Genomic DNA, 21,286 nt, shown 5'->3' on the forward strand with positions numbered 1-21,286 from the left:
ACTCAACTGTGTTTGGGCTGAAAATGATTTAATAGATGATGAAGTAGCGCCCTCCTGTGTCCTGAACAGGATAGCACTCGGGGAAGGTGATCTCGAGAAACCTACATTGGTACCTGCAGAGACACACATACAAACATTTGGAGATGCCCCCACGGATATGCATACTCGACCACGTACTCGCAAACACAGACAGTCAAACGCAGACACACAGGCAGATAATTGCCCAGGCACAAGTTCCGATACAAACGGATGGATACATATTTCACAGGGATGCGCAAACACGCAAGCACACACATACACAAGCACAAATACACACACAACATACACACGCACAGCACACACACTCCAACACAAACACAGATGGATACACCGTTGTTAATAGCCAGCGGTGTCTGTCGAGGTACATTTAATTTTACCTTACACAGGCTCTAACGAATAAAGTCTGTGTAGAGATTATTCTGTAATCGGATTCACTCGATTTTTCTACATTTGTGAAAATGTTTTCCAACCTGTCGAAACATTCCTGAGGAGTATGTGAGAATCTGATTCGCGGGTTGTCCTTTCTCCCTGCTCAAAGTCGACATTATTCACCGTCGTCATTTTCAACGTTCCGCCAGTCTACCCCTACTTGTGATTCTGATTTCCAATGATATGTTTGAACTTCAGGCGAATCAGTGTTCATGTGGGTCACCTGGAAAGTGGAGTTATGGCGAATATCGATGATCGTATTGGCCCAGGGTGTAGGATCGAGGTGCGCTGTTCTCTTTTCCTCGTGTTTCTTGTCCTGCGAAAAATTGATGTACAGAGAGATCTGGGAGTTCAGGTCCATTGTACCCTGAAGGTGGCAACGCAGGTCGATAGAGTGGTCAAGAAGGCATACAGCATGCTTGCCCTCATCGGACGGGTTATTGAGTACAAGAGTCGGCAGGTCATGTTACAGTTGTATAAGACTTTGGTTAGGCCACATTTGGAATACTGCATGCAGTTCTGGTCGCCACATTACCAGAAGGATGTGGATGCTTTAGAGAGGGTGCAGAGGAGGTTCACCAGGATGTTGCCTGATATGGAGGGTGCTAGATATGAAGAAAAGTTGAGTAGATTAGGATTGTTTTCATTGGAAAGACGGAGGTTGAGGGGGGGACCTGATTGAGGTCTACAAAATTATGAGAGGTATGGACAGGGTGGATAGCAACAAGCTTTTTCCAAGAGTGGGGTGTCAATTACAAGGGGTCACGATTTCAAGGTGAGAGGGGAAAGTTTAAGGGAGATGTGCGTGGAAATCTTTTTACGCAGAGGGTGGTGGGTGCCTGGAACGCATTGCCAGCGGAGGTGGTAGAGGCGGGCACAATAGCATCATTTAAGATGCATCTAGACAGATATATGAACGGGCAGGGAACAGAGGGAAGTAGATCCTTGGAAAATAGGCGACAGGTTTAGATAAAGGATCTGGATCGGCGAAGGCCGGGAGGGCCGAAGGGCCTGTTCCTGTGCTGTAATTTTCTTTGTCCTTTGTTCTTGTGTTCACCTGCATTTTTGTAATAAGCACACGGCCCAAATATAATTAAAATAAAAACTGAGATCTCACGTTGCATCGAAAAAGCCGAGGGTCAGTTTGTCCTTTTACAAGGGGAAGAAAATCATCTGAAGGGCGTCAGTCGATGACGGTGAGTCTGTCAAGCCGACTAGCCAATGTTATTGTGGCACAAAGGCCAGAGTTCCTCAGGATCAGTGCTTAGCTCTAACTGTTATGACTGCCTTGAGGATAGAAAAGAGGAGTAATAGACATGCAGTGGCCTCTGAAGGACTAGAACAGAACCTGCTTGCTTGTTCCTTCAAGGGTGTAGGCTTCACTGGCAGCAACATTGATAGCCCATCCCTTTAGAAACTGGCGGTGAGCTGCATATTTGAACCGCTGTCCTCAGATTATACAAATCGATATGAAATGTGGAGTGACTCAGAGTTTGGAGAGCAATGGGACTGCGAGAAAATCAAGAGGAATCAATGAGTTCTGCGAAAATAAACCATGCAAATATTTCCAACATGTTATTGATCATGCGCTTATCATAAATTTAAAAAATAAGCAAAACCTAAATTTATAATCAATAGCTTTATGGCTGAACAGCTAAACTTTAACCACTTTTTTTCAATTAAAGTTACTACATCAAGCAGCAATCTGGTGTATGGATAATTGATCTGTCCACGTGTCAGCCGACAGAGAAGCTGGTCAACAATCTTTCTGCTCGCTGGTTTCTGTAAAGATACTAATAGTCAGGATGTGGAGATGCCGGCGTTGTGCGGTGTCGATAGTAGCCATGATGTGGCGATGCTGGCGTTGGACTTATAGCCAACTTATAGCCAAGTTCCGCACACATGAGTGCGGCCTCAACCGGGACCTGGGATTCATGTCACAAACTTATAGCCAAGTTCCGCACACATGAGTGCGGCCTCAACCGGGACCTGGGATTCATGTCGCATTACATTCATCCCCCACCATCTGGCCTGCAAAATCCTACCAACTGTCCTGGCTTGAGACAATTCACACCTCTTTAACCTGGGGTTACCCCATCTCTGGATCTGTAAAGATTTAATCACCTGCTAATGGTCGCATTCCTAGCATTGTTTGGCATCTTTGAATTTGTCTATATATGTGTTTCTGGAACATACCTCCTCATTTACCTGAGGAAGGAGCAGCGCTCTGAAAGCTAGTGACATCGAAACAAACCTGTTGGACTTTAACCTGGTGTTGTAAGACTTCGTACTAATAGTCAGAGCATACATTATCCGATTGAGCAAACAGTCACACAATGTGTGCGGTCTATCTGGTGAGGAAATAGTCTGCATTGCTTGATTTTAAGCACGATCTCGAATCAGACATTTATAATAATCTTTATTAGTGTCACAAGTAACACGGCAATGAAGTTACTGTGCAATCCTCTTGTCGCTTGCTCGGGTACACTGAGGGAAAAGTGACAAGCACATCGAACAAGCACATCATTCGGAACTTGTGGGAGGAAACCGGAGCACCCAGAGGAAACCCACGCAGACACGGGGTGAACTTACAGACTCCACACAAGCAGTGACCCAGCAGGGAATCGAACCCGGGTCACTGTCTGTGTGAAGCAAATGTGCGAACCACTGCGCTACCGTGCCATCCTCAGATTATCTGTTTATTTGATGCCACTGTCGGACGTGTGACTGGAAGCTTTTACACAATGGTTTTCATGCAACTCTGAACTGTCTATACTTTTAGATGGATTTTCTCTAGTGCTTAATTTTGGAGAAATACTGACCATAACAGAAAAAACAGCTTTCAGAACAGATTCCCAAAGAGACTGAAATGATACTTTCACCTTGTGAGTCGCACCATCAGGTTAATTACATTTCACCCCGCGTCAGTCACGTAAACTTGAAACAGGCCGTGACGGAAATCACCTGAAAATCTTTGTCCAAAGTAGAATCGATTTTTGGGCTGTTGGAGAAGACCTGCCCAGCATTACCCCACCTTAGGTAGGTTCACGGACGGCTATATAGGCTCCTGCTTCTTTTATCTGATGAAAAACATTAATGTCTTCCTGTGGCAAAGAGTAGTGGGAAGTCAGAAGATTGGGAAGGCTACAAAAACAAACAGAGGATAACAAAGAGAGAGACAAGGAAAGAGAGGATCAAATTTGAAGGTAGGCTAGCCAGTAACATTAGGAATGATAGTAAAAGTTTCTTTAAATACATTAAAAACAAACGGGAGGCAAAAGTTGACATTGGGCCGCTCCAAAATGACTCTGGTAATTTTGTGATGGGAGACAAGGAAATAGCTGAGGAACTGAATAAGTACTTTGCGTCAGTCTTCACAGTAGAAGACATGAGTAATATCCCAACAATTCCGGAGAGTCAGGGGGCAGAGTTGAATATGGTAGCCATCACAAAGGAGAAAGTGGTAGAGAAACTGAGAGGTCTAAAAATTGATAAATTCCCGGGCCCAGATGGGCTACATCCTAGAGTTCTAAAGGAGATAGCTGAAGAAACAGTGGAGGCGTTAGTTATGATCTTTCAAAAGTCACTGGAGTCAGAGAAAGTCCCAGAGGATTGGAAAATCGCTGTTGTAACCCCCCTGTTCAAGAAGGGAACAAGGAAAAAGATGGAAAATTATAGGCCAATTAGTCTAACCTCGGTTGTTGGCAAGATTCTAGAATCCATTGTTAAGGATGAGATTTCTAAATTCTTGGAAGTGCAGGGTCGGATTAGGACAAGTCAGCATGGATTTAGTAAGGGGAGGCCGTGCATGATAAACCTGTTAGAGTTCTTTGAAGAGATAACAAATAGGTTCGACCAAGGAGAGCCAATGGATGTTATCTATCTTGACTTCCAAAAGGCCTTTGATAAGGTGCCTCACGGGAGACTGCTGAGTTAAATAAGGGCCCATGGTATTCGAGGCAAGGTACTAACATGGATTGACGATTGGCTGTCAGGCAGAAGAGCAGAGAGTTGGGATAAAAGGTTCTTTTTCGGAATGGCAACCGGTGACGAGTGGTGTCCCGCAAGGTTCAGTGTTGGGGCCACAGCTGTTCTCTTCATATATTAACGATCTAGATGACGGGACTGGGGGCATTCTGGCTAAGTTTGCCGATGATACAAAGATAGGTGGAGGGGCAGGTAGTATGGAGGAGGTGGGGAGGCTGCAGAAACATTTAGACAGTTTAGGAGAGTGGTCCAAGAAATGGCTGATGAAATTCAACGTGGACAAGTGCGAGGTCTTGCACTTTGGAAAAAAGAATAGAGGCATGGACTATTTTCTAAACGGCGACAAAATTCATAATGCTGAAGTGCAAAGGGACTTGGGAGTCCTAGTCCAGGATTCTTTAAAGGTAAACTTGCAGGTTGAGTCCATAATTAAGAAAGCAAATGCAATGTTGTCATTCATCTCAAGAGGCTTGGAATATAAAAGCAGGGATGTACTCCTGAAGCTTTATAAATCATTACTTAGGCCCCATTTAGAATACTGTGAGCAATTTTGGGCCCCACACCTCAGGAAGGACATACTGGCACTGGAGCGGGTCCAGCGGAGATTCACACGGATGATCCCAGGAATGGTAGGCCTAACATACGATGAACGTCTGAGGATCCTGGGATTATATTCATTGAAGTTTAGGAGGTTGATGGGAGATCTAATAGAAACTTACAAGATAATGAATGGCTTAGATAGGGTGGATGTAGGGAAGTTGTTTCCATTAACAGGGGAGACTAGGACCCGGGGGCACAGCCTTAGAATAAAAGGGAGTCACTTTTGAACAGAGATGAGGAGACATTTCTTCAGCCAGAGAGTGGTGGGTCTGTGGAATTCATTGCCACAGAGGGCGGTGGAGGCCGGGACGTTGAGTGTCTTTAAGACAGAAGTTGATAAATTCGTGATTTCTCAAGGAATTAAGGGCTATGGAGAGAGAGCGGGTAAATGGAGTTGAAATCAGCCATGATTGAATGGTGGAGTGGACTCGGTGGGCCGAATGGCCTTACTTCCACTCCTATGTCTTGTGGCCTTATGGTCTTATGGACGTTCTGAATTGGATTCATAAATCTAGATATTTCCATTAACTGGTGAAATCTTTGAACTGAGTCTCGGTGGGACACGTGAGGACGGCGCCCTCTGGCGGAAATGATGAGTACTTGCACATTAATGAGATGCTGATTGAAAGCAGAGAGGAAGTTTGTCTATTCGGGATTTCCCGTTGCCCAATTGTGTGGGGATGAACTGTGCAGGTGCCGATGGTCAATGGTGAATGTCAATACCTATATCAACAGTCAACAAGAATAAACGCTTAATCACATTAAATGGAAATCATTAAATGAAAATCAGTGGGGGACGAGAGTACTGGGAAATCTTTAGGGGGCAACAGAAACAGGGGCTACTAAAAAAGCTATAAAGAAGAGTAAGATAGATTATGAGAGTAAACGTGCTCAGAATACAAAAACAGATAGTAAAAGTTTCTACAAATATATAAAACAAAAAAGAATGGCTAAGGTAAATATTGGTCCTTTAGAGGATGAGAAGGGAGATTTAATAATGGGAGATGAGGAAATGGCTGAGGAACTGAACAGGTTTTTTGGGTCGGTCTTCACAGTGGAAGACACAAATAACATGCCAGTGACTGATGGAAATGAGGCTATGACAGGTGAGGATCTTGAGAGGATTGATATCACCAAGGAGGTAGTGATGGGCAAGCTAATGGGGCTAAAGGTAGACAAGTCTCCTGGCCCTGATGGAATGCATCCCAGAGTGCTAAAAGAGATGGCTAGGGAAATTGCAAATGCACTAGTGATAATTTACCAAAATTCACTAGACTCTGGGGTGGTCCCGGCGGATTGGAAATTAGCAAACGTGACACCACTGTTTAAAAAAGGAGGTAGGCAGAAAGTGGGTAATTATAGGCCAGTGAGCTTAACTTCGGTAGTAGGGAAGATGCTGGAATCTATCATCAAGGAAGAAATAGCGAGGCATCTGGATGGAAATTGTCCCATTGGACAGACGCAGCATGGGTTCATAAAGGACAGGTCGTGCCTCACTAATTTAGTGGAATTTTTTGAGGACATTAACAGTGCAGTAGATAACGGGGAGACAATGGATGTGGTATATCTGGATTTCCAGAAAGCCTTTGACAAGGTGCCACACAAAAGGTTACTGTATAAGATAAAGATGCATGGCATTAAGGGTAAAGTAGTCGCATGGATAGAGGATTGGTTAATTAATAGAAAGCAAAGAGTGGGGATTAATGGGTGTTTCTCTGGTTGGCAATCAGTAGCTAGTGGTGTCCCTCGGGGATCAGTGTTGGGCCCACAACTGTTCACAATTTACATAGATGATTTGGAGTTGGGGACCAAGGGCAATGTGTCCAAGTTTGCAGACGACACTAAGATAAGTGGTAAAGCAAAAAGTGCAGAGGATACTGGAAGTCTACAGAGGGATTTGGATAGGCTAAGTGAATGGGCTAGGGTCTGGCAGATGGAATACAATGTTGACAAATGTGAGATTATCCATTTTGGTAGGAATAACAGCAAAAGGGATTATTATTTAAATGATAAAATATTAAAATATGCTGCTGTGCAGAGAGACCTGGGTGTGCTAGTGCATGAGTCGCAAAAAGTTGGTTTACAGGTGCAATAGGTGATTAAGAAGGCAAATGGAATTTTGTCCTTCATTGCTAGAGGGATGCAGTTTAAGACTAGGGCGGTTATGCTGCAATTGTATAAGGTGTTAGTGAGGCCACACCTGGAGTATTGTGTTCAGTTTTGGTCTCCTTACTTGAGAAAGGACGTACTGGCACTGGAGGGTGTGCAGAGGAGATTCACTAGGTTAATCCCAGATCTGAAGGGGTTGGATTACGAGGAGAGGTTGAGTAGACTGGGACTGTACTCGTTGGAATTTAGAAGGATGAGGGGGTATTTTTTAGAAACATATAAGATTATGAAGGGAATAGATAGCATAGATGCGGGCAGGTTGTTTCCACTGGCGGGTGAAAGCAGAATTAGTGGTTATAGCCTCAAAATAAGGGGAAGTAGATTTAGGACTGAGGTTAGGAGGAACTTCTTCACCCAAAGGGTTGTGAATCTATGGAATTCCTTGCCCACTGAAGTAGTAGAGGCTCCTTCATTAAATGTTTTTAAGATAAAGATAGATAGTTTTTTGAAGAATAAAGGGATTAAGGGTTATGGTGTTCGGGCCGGAAAGTGGAGCTGAGTCCACAAAAGATCAGCCATGATCTCATTCAATGGTGGAGCAGGCTCGAGGGCCAGATGGCTCACTCCTGCTCCTAGTTCTTATGTTCTTATATTCTTATGAAATTCAGTCATCCCCTCGCTAATTTGATCCTTTATTAGCTGCAAAATAAACAGCAACAATCCCCACATTCAGACCAACTGAGTTTCATTTGCTTTCAATCTAACTGGTACCGGTTCACACGACCTTTATGTACAGGTTTCACGGCATTAGAGGGCTCATTTTTCCGTTTATCAACAAATTATTGATGATTGTACTTGCGGAAGTGCATTCCTTCCTGACTGCATCGGGAGAACTACTGGCCGAGGCCTCGGCCACTGTCCAGCTGTTTGAAAATCACCTGCTTGATTACCTGTATTTAACTATTTCAGTCATGCAGCTGCACAATATGTCATTAGTATCAATTATGATCGATGCCCATTATGTTTGATGTACATTATGATAGATGTTCATTATGGTGGATACCCATTATGCTTTGACATTAGCACGTCGAAAGTAAACGTTCTGAGGTTTCGCGTTGGCTCCCTGATAACGGCGTTAATCACAATTTGCACATGTGAGCCCCAGAGTTAGGTTGATTCTGACATTGTCGTTAATGGGGAAGTTTATCCGTTCTTGGAGGTTGCCTCTTTTGTCTGAGATGCTCCATCGCTACTTGTCATCAGATATGGTCGTTTCTCAGTTGCAGCACGCGGGAGCTTTATCATATCGGAAAGACACAGTGATTTGGGATGGTGACGAGGAGTGTTGGGAAATGGCTCCCCGCGATTGTTCATGAGTCAGACACTATTCAGTGCAGGAAAGTTACTGTTGGCGCAGAAATGTCACTGCACTGCTGATCCACTCAATCACAGAAATGGGCATGCTGCAGCAATTTCGCTGTCTTGTGGTCTTGTCAGAGCGAGAGCTCTGATAATTGGACGCAGTGGCCGGTGACAATCAGAGTCAACCTGACAGAATTGTGTAGTGACCCTCAGCTGTCTCCGCAAGTGATAGAGCGGAAGTAGAGATAATTGAATCTCCAAATGTCTGTGACAACCCTGCCCTTGCTCGCTCTTCCAAGGGACTGCAAAACAATAGTGTGGTAAGGGCATTAATTGACCCGAATTACAAAAATCTCGGATCCGGTGAGAGGATTTGGTTTACAGTAGGTGTGCCTATTAGAAAGCGAAGTTTCAATCGCCTTTCAGATCGGAAACCGCCTAACCCACTCCCACCATCCCAGGATTCTCCTTTTGAACTGATAATCAACTTTTACATTTGCTTTAGTATCATCTTCTCAATCACCATGAGGGCATCATCCCAGATCGCAACAAAACGCACAGAAATAAATTAGTTTCGCCACTGCATATTCATTTTCCCACATGCCTCCTTGTTGGGCCTGTGAGAGGACTGTGCCGGTGGTTCTGGGTCTACTGCCTGCTCCATGGCGATTACAATTAACCATTGAGTGCAGGTAGTCTCTCCGCTGAGGGCAGCCGCAATCGCCAGCACGATTGTTTTGGTCAAATATCCTTTCGATTATATACATTGAACTGTCTTATTCCACATCAAGAATTCTTTGATTTCAAAGTGTAATGTTTCTTTCTGCCATCTCTCTGTTTTTAGCCTCTGTTTCAATGACTTTGCTCATCCAATCATCGTATTTTCTTCAGTCAATCCGTCTCTCTTCTCTCTGTTCATGTGTTGCACTGTACCTAAATTAAGCGATGTTCAACCACCCTTCTCACTGTCCGCATGGCTATACAGAAATATGTCAATCCCAATCCCACGGCAAGACATGGGCTTACCGGCTACTCTGATAGGAAAATAGTCTTACTGCTTGATTGTTGTTACATTTCAACAAACTCCTTCTATTTATCTCAGTCTCTGTATCAGTGCATTCAGACACACATTTATCGACGGCTCTATGTGGACGTTATTTGGATACTTCAATGTCATCCGCCTCGCCATAGACCCCAGAACTATTGAAGCATTTGAGCCTAACATAGAGAAAGGCCTGGACACATTCAGAATCAGGATGATAAGTGACAGCTAATATCTATGCCACAAAAGCAGCATGCAACGTTCATCTCAAACGAGAGCAAATGCACCCAGCGACCCTTGGTACTGTGTCCTCGATCATAAATGCCCTGGAGGTTGCCATTGACCAGAAACATTAACTGGATCCATCACATAAATACGGCGTTAAAGCAGCAGACAAAACAATGCGAATTTTGGGGCGAGGAACTTGTCTCCAACCTCCCAAAGTCTGCCCAACATCGATAGGAAACACACCAGTCGTGTGACTGAATTCTTCCCACTTGCCTGGATTCGCGCCATTTCAATAATACTCAAGTAGCCTCACACCATCCAACATAGAACACACACCTTGATTTGAGCTTCATCCACCATCTTTAACATTCACTCACAGCACCACCAGTGCGCATTGACAGCAGGGCGCGCCATCTGCAAGATTCACAGCAGCAAATTACAAAGACACCGTTGTGAATACCTTCAAAAGTTGCCAACTCTACCTGCTGGAAAGACAAGGGCAACAGATACATGTGAAGATTGCCATGTGGAAGTCTGCCTTTAGGTCACACAGCATCCTGACTTGGAAATATGTCGCTGTCTTTAACCGGGGAGGAAGTGGTGTATTGAATTCCACCACGGCAGTTGGTGAAATTTAAATTCAATAAAAGTCTGGCATAGAAATGTATAATGACAACCATTAACCATTGTCACTAATTCCCTCTAGGGAGGGAAATATGTCATCCTTACCTGCTCTCTCACGGGAATGTGTTTGACACTTAAATGATAATGGCAATAAACGTTGGCCCCGCATGGTCGCATACAAACTGCCATGAGACAATATCCGGCTTTTCCCTAAGCAGGCGCCCTAACGATGAGACCGTTCAAAATGGCTCACATTACCTTCTTGGGTTCACTTTCAGTGGGTCCAGAATTGATGGGACGAATGGTCTCCTTCTGCACTGCATGGATTCTATGATGCGATGATTCAAGTGTAAATATGCCTGATTCCTGACAGCGGCGTTGAAAAACATTGAAGGAGAAAATAAAGTTGCCAACTGAGCCGTGAGTGTGATCTGACTGGAGTAAGTGTCACTACTATCCGAATAATAGGGTTAATGGGATTCTGAAAAAATGGCAATAAAAACAGGAAAATGCATCTGCTTCCGGGTCACATTAAGTCGGCATATGTTTGATCCGTACACCCAGACCTTACACCTCGACACGGAAGGACAGCTAACTACCTTCCCGGTTCATTGGCGACAGAAGGAAGTGAGGTGAGAACATCCGGATACAAGGCAGCAGATTATTCAGGGCGGGGATCAGATCGGCTGTCTTCAAGTATCCAACTCCCGTTTCACAAAGCTCACAGCAAAAATGCGGCCACTTAGCATCTGGCTTCTGTGGGGAGCTCTTCTAACAGGTCATTTCGGAACTAATACCTTTCATGGTTTCCATCGTATCTTAAGCATGGTATGAAATAAAATGTAAACAGCCGATTACCATATTCTGTTATGATTTTCTTTCAGATCTGAGTCACGGAGATTCTGTCACTCAGCCGATTTCCTCGCAGGTTGAGACGGAAGGAGGTGGGGTGACTTTAAACTGTACCTATGATACTGCATTGGACAGCTATAGCTTGCTCTGGTACCGGCAACACCCAGACACACAGCCCGAGTATGTATTCAGGAAAAATTCTGATGATGATGAATTTAAAGCAGATTTTGCAGAAGATCGTTTCTCCGTGGATCTCCAGACCTCGATGAAATTCATCAGTTTAAGTATATCGAGGCTGAAGCTGACTGACGCTGCCGTGTATTACTGCGCCTTCTGGGACACAGTGATAAAAATCAGCATCATCCCTGTACACAAACTGTAGGTGGAAACTGCAGCCTGTCGAATCATGTGGAGGATCGCCGGCTGCTGCAGCCACAATGAGCAGCGGTGCTGTCAGCCACTCAGTCACACACGGGAGAGGAAACCACATCAACCTCCCATCAAACTGTCATGTAACTGGACCCAGCATGGGCTGAGAAAACAAACTGATGAATCCAATCCGACCGGCAGTCAAAGCAGACAAACATAATTGAATAGGCCTTTTCTAACCTTCACATCCTATAACACATCCGGGTGTGAGAGCGGCCGTGGTGAGCTGCGCATCCCCCTGGTCCAGCAGCAAACTCTCAGTCAAAGATGTTTCTGCCCAGTTTAGAGAAGCCTATCTACTAGTGCTCGCTCTGTGTCTCTCACAGCCCATTGTCGAGGGGTAGAAAAGACAAAGGGGTACAGTCAGTGTCCCTGATGGTGACGGTGGTGTGTGTGTGTGGGGGGGGGGGGGGGGGGGGGGGACGGCCGGACACGAGATTCTGCCATGTGGCAACATCCTGAATGATTCCTCTCTGCTCCCGTGTGAGGCTTCTGCCGCTGCCGCTTGATTCTAAGGGCTGCTCCCTGAGCGTTGAATGCAGCCAGTCGCTGAGCTGGTGCACTGAGGAAATCAGTACTCCCCTGCTCAGTGGCATTGATGTAACATCCCATTCATTTAATCATGAGTATCATCGATTTTCATTCTTTTTTAATGATTAAACTGTAGTTTTATTCTTTCTTTTACTTCTCTATTTTGACCAGTTTCTTTTCCAATTTATGTTGCTCAATTATTCAGCTTCTTTTCCCCATCTTCCCATTTATGTTCAACCACTCCCATTTCCCCATCCGACTCAGGACAATCTGCAATCTGTATCCATGTCACAGGCATTTTCCCTTCTCTGTCACTCGGCATCCACATAATCTCCTTAAACTGTGTTCAACCAACCTTCCCACTGTCCATGTGTCAACACAGAACTGTGTCCAATTCTCTACCATCCAGCACGGACGGGTGGTCAATCTGAGCTATTGCAATTCACTTTTTGTCACTTAATAACAAACTCCTTGTCTTGATCTCTCTTTTCCTTTCACAGTTCTCAGGCGCGCCTGTACCAACGCCGCCTGTTGGAGTTTATTTGTATGGATCACTGTAGTAAATGTGATCTCAGACTCCAAACGCCCTGAAGCAGTCCAGACAGAGCAAGTCTTGGATGCAAAATTGGTTGAGAGACTGGAGGCAGACGGCTATGGTGTTTTTGTTACTGTACTCCCGGTCCAGTGGTGTACTTTAGGGATCGCTGCTGGGTCTCTTGTTACTTGACGCACAGACAGACACACACACACACAGACAAACACACACACACAGTTTCGTTCCACAGCCCAAAGATGTGCAGGTCAGGTGGATTGCCATGATAAATTGTCCCTTAGTGTCCAAAGGTTAGGTGGGGTTATGGGGATAAGGTGGGGGAGTGGGCCTAGGTAGAGCGCTCTTTCAGAGGGTCAGTGCCGACTCGATGGACCGAATGGTGTCTTTCTGCACTTTACGACTTTTGAATATTGACTCACAGAACAGCACGATGATTATTATCTTAAAGCTCCATGGAGGACATGCTGTCTCGTTGAGACTTCTACAAAAAATAATTGAATTTAAATGCACTTTGGCCCTTCCCTTCTGATATTAAAGAATAAACCCAAATAAGGAACAGATCTCTCTGATTGGGCGACTGATGGTCATATCCAAGGGAGGAAGTTGTTAAAAGACCAGCTCTCTGATAACTGCACTTTCGGAATCACCCGGCAGATTTTTGTACGGAGCTGAATGGCCTTCAGTTCACCGTGCCTCCACTGCACAGAGATGGGTGGCGGTGTCTGTCTCCCGAGAGTCACTCACATTCAGAACACGCGTTTCTCTGCTGAAATGAACAGAGCTATGACCCTGTCCTGATTGCTGGTACCGCTCGCCAGGTACTTCATGGTTCGATCCGGGTATTGTCTTTACCACTATCGGATCTTCCCTGCTACTGTGGTAGAATAGGCCAAGGATGCAATGTCTCCCTCGGCAACCACCATTGACTCAGGAGACTGTGATACCTCGTCACTGCCAGCAGCATCCGAGAAGAACGCAAATATACAATAACATAATACATTTATTATCACATAGAACATTAGAATATACTATAGCACAATCAAATACAACATGGCACATAAGATATGCCTTCATGGCATAACCCCACCTAACCTGGGGGAAGCACGGTAACATAGTGGTTAGCACTATGGTTTCACAGCGCCAGGGTCCCAGGTTCGATTCTTGCTTGGGCCACTGCCTGTGCAGAGACTGCCCGTTCTCCCTGTGTCCGCGTGGGCTTCCTCCGCGTGCTCCGGTTTCCTCCCACAGTCCAAAGATGTGCAGGTTAGGTGGATTGGCCATGCCAAATTTCCCTTCGGTTGGATGGGGTTGCAGGGTTGCATGGATATGGTGGCGATGTGCGGTTAAGTAGGGTGCCATTTCAAATGCGATGAAATGTGTTTGTTCCACAATTACTTTCCGAAATGCCCGCTCGCACCAGCCCCATACAATCCAGACACTGGGTGGCCGCATTGTCTCCGTCTTATCTGTAAAACTTGAAATCCGAAGCAACACCTTCTATTCTGCACCATCAAGAATCGGTTCCCTTTCTCAGGTTGTCTTACTTCACTTTCTTGCGTCTCCAATGGTGGTTTACCACCTCTAGTTGGGAAACTGTCTGTCAGTGAATGGGAACAGTCGGAGCTGGGATACAGTCAGTGTCTTAGAAGAAGAATCGCTGCATATTCCCAGGCGGGGTAGGAATGGGTTTGCTGGTCTGGTTATTGTAGGACGGGAACAGGTTTGTGAATTGTGTCAGAAAACATTAAACAGACATTCGAAAGGAGAATGACCATTAAGGGGGACTCTCTCCTTGGGTTTGTTATAAACTGTGCAACCACTGCCTTGTGAACTGTGCTCATTTTCTACAAACTGTCTGTCAGCCAATAAAATAATCCCCTCACATAGACCCTGTGTCCCGGCTTTGATCAAAGGGACCTAGAAGAGGAGAACGGAGATGGAGAAACGTTCACACAATAATTCAGACAGAAATGGAAAGATCATAAAAAGACTAAATGTGAGTTAACAAACCCTAAATTAATTTGTGGAATTCATTTTAGTAGAAATGCAAGTTATAAACTAACGAATATAATTATTCAGTTTCTGCTCGCTTGTTCTTAGTGAGTGCTGTGTTTGTTTTTGATGTTTTATTAATGACCCTGTGACCCTCACAGGCTAAGTAATTGTGTCTGTCTATCAGTGTGAGAGCGCCCTCTGCCGATAAATGATTGGAACTCCCAGTGTGAGTTTTTGTACCGGACCCGCTGTATCTCTGCAGCAGTGCGGGCTCCATGGCGCAGAAATACACGGCACTGTCGGGGAGATCAGCCGTGGCAATATTTAAAGGTACCGTTTGGTTTTCTTTGTGCAAAGCAGCCGAGAACCTGGCTGGGAAAACTGGAGACTTATCTGAAGTGCCCATGCTATATACTTCCATTAAATTCCTCGGAGGATCCCCGGGATACTGAATGTACCAGAACAGAGTATCAAATACAGCTGTCGAGTATCTACAGTCCAGGTTAATGCTCTGTCCTTCCAGAACCGTTATCTCAGGTCGATCCTGGGACACTGAATCTTCGCCATTTGTTCCTGGAACAACACAAAACGTATTCAACACCTGGGAGTTAAGATAGCACATGGAACACACGGTGAACATTAGAACATCGACTCACCGGACAACGTGACCATTATTATCAGTAACCAACATGGGGAACACATGGTGTCTGGATTAGAGTTCGACAGAAATAAATTAGATTTTGAATATGTTCTGGTATTAAAGCAGAAATTCAGATGAATGAATGCTTCACTGACTAGGAAAAGGAGAGGCGTTTCCTACAGATATCATAGAATTTACAGTGCAGAAGGAGGCCATTCGGCCCATCGAGTCTGCACCGGCTCCTGGAAAGAGCACCCTACCCAAGGTAGCATGATTGGCTAAACTGCCAAAACTGATGGCAGTTGGGCACCAATCAGTGTTCGTTCTGGATTAATGATATCTTCTACCTTCCTCTTTCTCCCAGACATTCTCTGTCCCTCCAGCTCTCTTTGTCTCAGGGTCTGCTCGCTCTGTCGCTCTGTCTTTATATCTCTGTTTCCCCTTTCTCTGTTTCTGACCCTCTCTCTCACAAGTCCTCCGCTTGTTTCTCTTTCTCTCGTTTTCCTGAAGTTCAGACTATAGAATATCCAATTCGACCAAGTTTGCACGGAGATCACCAAAGTGTTCAATTAATAGGAGCAGCTAAATCAGGTAAAATATAATATCTACAGCTGATGGGTAGGATTAAAATGGAAACACTTACGTGGAGATCAGAAAATAACACAGGATATTTGTGTGAGTCAGGCTTCATAGTGACATCTTTTTCGTGCTGGGATCTCATCGTGACCTCCGTGGTTTCATATTGTTTAAAATTAGTTTATTTAACCAATGTGACTGAGATATTACACTAAACAACGGGAATCGCCAGGATTTAAAATAAAGTTGGAATTATCTCCGTGTATAGGTTTATCTTCATTGAAATAAATCGGAATAATAGCAATATAAACGAAAAGTAATGCCACATCACCACGCAACGGGCAGTACGGTAGCACAAGTGGCTAGCACTGCGGCTTCACAGCGCCAGGGTCGCAGGTTCGATTCCCTGCTGGGTACTGTCTGTGCGGAGTCTGCACATTCTCCCCGTGTATGCGTGGGTTTCCTCCGGGTGCTCCGGTTTCCTCCCACATTCCAAGGACGTGCAGGTTAGGTGGATTGGCTATGATAAGTTGCCCTTAGTGTCCAAAAAAGGTTAGGAGGGGTTATTGGGTTACGGGGATAGTGTGGAAGTGAGGGGTTAAGTTCGTTAAGTGGGTCGGTGCAGACTCGATGGCCGAATGGCCTCCTTCTGCACTGTATGTTCTATGCAACAGCATCTTTCAGTAATTTGAGAATTCGATGATTTTCCAGGAAAGGTCCACATACCTCGGATGGCCACCAGATGGAGCTCGCCTACGTTGTTTTTCTGTTTACTGCACTGGGCACATGACTGGCATCATGGTGGTTGTGATACTGCTCTAGTATTCCAGGGCGTGAAATGGCCCTTTCCTTATTGCACTTCACAAAGATTTACCTGAATAATTACCATTCTATCTCCCTCTGACTGAGGGTCAATAATACACTCCCAGTGTATGACAGCTCCTGTGTTGGCCCTAAACTCAATCGCTTTGCCGTCAATTGATCATCTTCCAACATATCATTCCTTTTCCTACACAAATGTGTGTATTTGATGATCAAACCAATCTAGTTACCCACCCTTTTAATCCCCCTGTCTATCTCTGTCCGAAAACCCTGTCAGGAGAAATGTTGAGTCGCCATTCCTGTCCCCCTTTAATCTTTTCTATATTAACTATTATTTCAGATTGCTAGGTTCCTATTCCGGCTCTCAGTTGGACTGTTTTCTTTGCTGTGCTCATGATAGTGAATTATATCCCATGACCACTGCCGAAACCTCCGTTCACAGGGCGACACGGTCTACAGTGATGAGCATTGTTTACTTCACAGCGCCAGGGTCCCGGGTTCGACTCCCACATCGACTACTGTTTGTGCAGAGTCTGCACATTCTCCCAGTGACTGCATGCGTTTCCTCTGGGTGCTCTGGTTTCCTCCCGAAAGACGTGCTTGTTAGGCGAATTAGACATTCTGAATACAGCCTCTGTGTACCCGAACAGGCGCCGTAGTGTGGCGTCCAGGGGCTTTTCACAGTAGCTTCATTGGAGTGTTCATATACACCTACTTGTGACAGTAACAAAGATTATTATTATTTTATTTTCTATCGTTGGATTCTTTTGATGACTAGACTGAGCCAATGATTATTTTCCTTCCATGACCATTTTTGATTGTTCCGCATCTGAATGTACCCTCCAGTTCCCACCCTCCTGCCAAATCAGTTGATCCCTTCCCAGTAGCACTCGCCAAACTCCCGACTGGAACCCACTTTCCCGCCACCTCTGAGTCAGTTCTGCCAGTCGGCCAGCACATCGTCAGGAATGTTGATGGAGGAGTCTGCAAAATGAGTGTGTGATTCAGTGAAAATTGTTAGTTTGGGACCTCGTGGTATTATCACTGGGAAAGGAAATCAGAAATCCCGGGTAGAATCTCACCATGGTGGGTGGTGGAATTTAAATTCATCAAGATGGTTGTTGTGAAAACCAGTTCTATCTGAGACTGCAGATCCACAGCAATGTGACTGACTCTTTTTTTGACAAATATTTCATTGGGATTTTTAACATTTAGTAACAAGATTTATACTCAACATGAGACAGAGCCATTGGCTGGAACACAAAAGAAGTAACCATGCAACAAAAAAAATCGTAAACATCTGTACAACAGGTTGTCACATTCTCTGTGACCCAGGTTCCTGTGCTCACGCTCCCTTATTTACATTTACATTAAAATTAAGTTGTGAACACCAATTATTTCAAATTTTGTCAGAGTGGTTTTTCGGGCAGTCATATTAAAATGTTATGTTGTTCATATTATATCAACCTGTTGGTGCTGCACATACAACTGAGCAGACATAAAGAATAGATCGTCGCTATTATTTAAAAGTGTCACCAGCACCTTCTTTTTCTGCGGATGTATTTTAAAATCGGTTTTAATTTATTCTGTAGAACTCTGACTTTCTTTACGTTCGCGATGATTAATCTAAACATCTATAGTGTACAGGTTTTGGATTTAAGGTGAGAGAGAATTCTCATCACTGCTTTCTTCTTGGAATGTGCCTCTCGTGGGTTGAAAGTGGTCGGAACAGAGCGCAGGGAGTGGCTTCAAAGTCTCTAAGTTAAGATGTAGGGACGGTTTTCATCAACAATAATTCAACACCGAAGGGACATGGGTAACATTGTTTAGAATTTTTTCTAGGATTTAAAAACAGTGGGGCAGATAAAGGAAATAAGACACCGGAAATTTTATTTCGGCTTGCCCTGCTTTACCATCCATTTCCACATCGTTGCATTTCGGAGTATTGTGGTCTCACGCGCGCCCTCTAGTGGGAAAGATGTTCGGCCGCGGATGGACAGGTTGCATTCTGTCTTCAATCTTTGACCTAATGTATAAATTGAGAATAACACGATATCCAGGTTTAGCGCTCCTGACTCAATATTCAGAGCAAAAACAACGATTTTATATCATCCAACTAAAGACTGCGTTAAGAAAAGTGAAAGCATTATGAGTAAAAGGTAGAGACTGACGATGAGAGGGTACGGGCAGGGGAAATATATTGAAAAGCAGCAGGTTAATTAAGGTTCCAGAGATGCATTTGTCAAGTATATTTTTATCATACACATGAGTTGTTGATATAATTTTCCTAGAGGACTTGGTCCGTTCTTAATGAGTCCTGTGTTCCTTTGCAATTATCTTAAATCTCTGTGAATCTCACGGTAGTTGTGAATTCTTGCTTTTGTTCACTCGTGCGGGAGCTAGCTGGAATGACATCGAATGGAACTGTCAGTGTGGGATTTAAGGGATGCGCTGTACCTCTGCAGCATTGCGGGACTCCGTCGTGGAGAAGTATGCAGCCGTGTGGCTATCAAGGCGAGGTAATTTTGGTAGATCTACTAAGCATGGGAATTAATCTCTCGTAAAAGTCGGGGCTCTGCTTTGTTATTGCTCCATAAGGTAAAAAAAAAAACACTGTAGATAATTCCCGTATTCTTACTGTACCAGAACACATAAGGTCTGTGATAGCTTGTTTGAAAAATGTTGTTAATGGCAATATTACTTTTCTCTTCAACCGTCTGTTCAGCTACCGGCTGCTCCAGTGAATCTTAATGGCTCCATTCTGACTTCGATAATAACAATATTTAACATTACATAAACATCACAATAATTTCGATATTAACAATGATTTGGGTCGCAGCCAGGGTTGGTGGTGCAGAGAATATATATTTCCTTGGGAACATATATATCAATAAGAACTATTACCAAAATGAGTCTCCTCACTGGAACGCTGATCGAGTCAATGCCCAACAGAGAAAGGCGACAACAATCTCTCCAATAAAACAGGGCAGGTAAGGCGCGTCAGAACAAGAACATCACAGGAAAGCTGAGGGCAGAATTGTTATATGTAGGATTTATCTGCAAGTAACTTAATAGAAAAATTATCTAATTGTCTCACTGTGAGGCGGGTAACTTAATCTTCATCCCATACTGCGGGCCACCAGGCTCGTATCAGGAGTGTCACTGTTAGTAAATTATGCAATGCTTAACGAAATCTTCATCTGTTTAGTGAATAGAAACCAGGTTCGAATAGAGTCAGAGTTTTACAGCGCAGAAAGTGACCCTACGGCCCATGGTGTCTGAGCATTAAGCACCTATCTATTCTCAACCCATTTTCCAGCGCTTGCTCCATAGCCTTGTATGTCATGTTGTTTCACGTGCTCACCTAAAAGATTCTTAAATGTTGTGAGAGTTTCCACCTATACCCGTTCAGACAGTGACATCCAGATTCTCACCAGCTCTGGCTGAAAATGGGTTCCCTCAAATCCCTTCTGATTCCCCTGCCTATTAACCTAATCGTTCCCCCTAGTTATTCACTCCTCTAATAAGTGGAACAGTGTCTTTCTATCTACCCTATCTATATTCCTCAAAATGTTGTAAACTTCAATCAGGTACGCCCCCCCCCCCCCCCCCGCCCCTCCCAGCCTTCCGTGCCCTAAGGAACACAACCGCAGCCGGGTCAGCCTCTTGATGGCGGAAACGCTCCATTCCAGGCAACAGCCTGGTGAATCTCTCTGAAACCTATCTCGAGCCACCACATCCTTCCTATGGTGCGGTGACCAGAACTGCACACAGTACTCTAGCTGTGGCCTAACGACAGTTTCATACCGCTGCATCATAGCTTCCCTGCTCGTATGTTCTATGCCTCAGCTAAGGAAGAGAAGTTACCCTTATGTCCTCTTAACCACGTTATCTCCCTGTTTTGCTGCCTTCGGGGGTCTATGGACATGTATCACAAGGTCCATCTGGTCCTCTATTGTGAGGATACACTACCTTTCATTGTGTATTCCCTTGTCTTGTTGGTCATCTCAAAATGCATCATTTCACACTTTTACGGGTTAAATTCAATTTCCACAATTTCACCCATCTGACCTGCCCGTCTATATCGTCTGGTAATCTCAAACTTGCCTTCTCGCTATTTATCACATCACCAGCTTTCCTGTCACCTGTGAACTTGCTGAGCACACCCACCACATTCACATCTAGATCATTAATGTGCACCACAGACAGCAAGTGACTCAGCACTGATCACTGCTGTTCATCACTGGATGCAGGCTTCCAGACACAAAATACTGAACAGTTGTGTTCGACTGGTTCTGAATTAATTTACAAGGTAGTAGGAAACGCTTTAAATGTTTATATTAGAGAGGGGAATGAATAAAGACACGTGCAGTCACCAAGAAAAGGACAGGGAAAGATGTTGAAAACTAAAAAGGCTAGTAATGGTATCACTGATCGATCGGCCAATCCATTATCAACGAAGCTGCAT

This window comes from Scyliorhinus torazame, chromosome 5, assembly GCF_047496885.1.
Source record: "Scyliorhinus torazame isolate Kashiwa2021f chromosome 5, sScyTor2.1, whole genome shotgun sequence".
Lineage (NCBI taxonomy): Eukaryota > Metazoa > Chordata > Chondrichthyes > Carcharhiniformes > Scyliorhinidae > Scyliorhinus > Scyliorhinus torazame.